This window comes from Chiloscyllium plagiosum, unplaced genomic scaffold, assembly GCF_004010195.1.
Source record: "Chiloscyllium plagiosum isolate BGI_BamShark_2017 unplaced genomic scaffold, ASM401019v2 scaf_12245, whole genome shotgun sequence".
NCBI classification, from domain to species: Eukaryota; Metazoa; Chordata; class Chondrichthyes; order Orectolobiformes; family Hemiscylliidae; genus Chiloscyllium; species Chiloscyllium plagiosum.
Genome location: NW_025213760.1, coordinates 27,496 through 30,399, shown reverse-complemented (window position 1 = coordinate 30,399; position 2,904 = coordinate 27,496).

Genomic DNA, 2,904 nt, shown 5'->3' with positions numbered 1-2,904 from the left:
TGATGTACAGATTTTTAGAAATGCATCTTGGAGAAGTTTTTAATAAGTCATTGAAGTCTAGTAGCCGTTGCAGAAGTCTGCTGTGAAAGCTGCAGAAGGATTTCAGGGCACGAGAACGAAGCATTATTTCCAATGTATGGTAATCTCATTGAGAGTTGCAAAATATTTGAAGAGATAAACAGGGTGGTGCAATTAAATTTTGTTCCCTCATTGGTGAATCTAGAAGCAGGAGAGGACAATTTTAAAATGAAGCATTGTGATTTATGACCAGGATGAGAACTATTGATTTTTGTCTTCGCCTTGAGAAGTCTCGCTGTTCAGCACTACAGTGAGCCTTGGATATTTGGTCTTTGAATGCATCACTATCAGCCTGACCCGCCCACTCTTACTGCATCACAATAGAACTGACCTCACACTTACCACCTTAATATCAGCGTGAACCCCTCAAATTTACTGCATCACTATCCATCTGGCGCCCTCACATTTACTGCGCCACTTTCACTTCGAGACCCTCAGTTTGACTGCGTCACTATCAGCCTGACTGCCAAACACTTACTTTGTCACTATCAGTCACGCCCTTACACTTCCTATGTTACTATCAGCCTGACTCCATCACACTTATTACGTAAGTATCAGACTGACGCCTCACATTTACCGTGTCACTACAACACTGCCTCCTCAAACTTACTATGTCATTATCTCCTTGATCCTCTTACATTTACTGCGCCACAATCACACTGGTCACCTCACAGCTACTGCTTCACTATAAGCGTCAACATTCACACTTACAGCGTCACTACCAGCCTGACTCACTCACACTTATCACTTGACAATCAGCATTACTCTCTCAAATTTATTTCATCATTATTAGGCTGAGGCACTCACACTGACAGCGTCACTAACAAACTGACCCCCTCATGCTTACTGCGTTGGTATCTCTCTGATCCCCTCAGAATTATTGTGTCACAACCACTCTGATCCACTCATACTTAATGTGTCCCTCACTGTCCCTCTGGCACCCTCATACTTCCTGCATCACTCACTCCCTGACACATGCGCACCTACTGCATCCCTATCAGCCAAACCCCACTCACTAACGGCGTCACTCTCTCTCCCTAACCTGCTCACAACTTGACACTCTCTCACTTCGCGCATCAATATCAGCCTAACCCAGTCACGCTTACTGCATCACTACCAGCCAGATCCCTTCAAATGTACTGTGTCACTATCAGACTGACCCACTCATACTTACAGCATCACTATCACCGTGACCTAGTGCGTCCAGATCACCCTGAACCTTTCACTCTTCTTGCGTCACCTTCAGCCAGACACTGCACACTATCACTCTGACCTCCTCATACTTGCTGCATCACTATAACTCTATCCCACTCACACCGTGTGTGTCACTATCACCCTGACAACGCATACTCACTGCACCACTATTATCCTGACTCCATCACAATTAGTATATCATTATCAGCCTGACCCCTTACACTTACTGTGTCACTATGAACCTGTCCCCTCACATTTCCTGTGTCACTCTCAATCTGACACCCTCAAAGTATCTGCGTCACTGTCACCCTGAACACGTCACACTTACCACATGGGTGTCTACCTGAAACCTCACACTTAATGCGTCACTATCATCCTGAGCGGCTCACACTTACTGCGCCACTAGCACACCAACACTCTCACCTTTACTGCGTCACTATCGGCCTGACACCTCACACGTACTGCATCACTATTAGCCTGACCCGCTCACACGTTTTGCGACACTACTAACCTGACCCACTCACAATTGCTGTGTCGCTATCAGCCTGAGCCCCTCACTATCACGCTGACCAAGCTCACAATTACAGCATCACTATCAACCTGAACCCCTCACACTTTCTCTGTCATTATCACCCTGACCCTCTCACACGTAATGCGTCACTGTCACACTGAGACACTCACATTTTCTGCGTCGTTATCAGCCGGACCCGCCGGCACACAGCGACACTATCAACCTGGCACCTCACACTTGCATGCCTCAATATCAGCGAAAAACCCCTCACACTTACTGCAATACTGTCCATCTGCCATCCTCATACTTTCTACACCAGTTTCACCTTGACATCCTCATTTTTACTGCTTCACCATCAGCCTGACAGCCACACACCTATTGCGTCAGTGACGCCCTGCACTTCCTATGTTAATATCACCCTCACTCCTAAAACCTACTGCGTCACTATCAGCCTGACTCCATCACACTTTTTGTGTCAGTATCAGACTGAAGCCTCACGCTTACCATGTTACTAAAACTCTGCCCCATCATACTGACTGCGTCACTATCAGCCTGACCCCTCAGACGTACTGCGTCACTATCACCCTGACCCACTCACACTTTTTGTATCAGTTTCAGTCTGACGCCTCGCACTTACTGTGTAACTAAAACTCTCCCCGTCACACTGACTGTGTCACTATCAGTCTGACCCCTTCATACTTACTGCGTCAATATCAGTCTGACCCCTCATACTTACTGCGTCACTCTCACTCTGATCCTCTCTCATTTACTGCGTCACTCTCACCATGACCTCCTCACATTTACTGCATCACTATCACCCTGACCCACTCACACAGTCTTTGCCATTTTCACCTTGCCGGCCTTATTTTTACTGCGTCACCATCAGCCTAACCGCCACACACTTATTGCGTCACTTTTAGTCAAGCCCTCACACTTCCCATGTTAGTCTCACCCTGAATCCTTACACGTATTGTGTCACTATCAGTCTGACCCCTCACACTTACTGTGTCACTATCAGCCTGACTCCATCACACGTTTTGTGTCAGTGTCAGACTGACGCCTCACGCTTACCCTGCTACTAAAACTCTGCTCCATCACACTGACTGCGTCACTATCAGCCT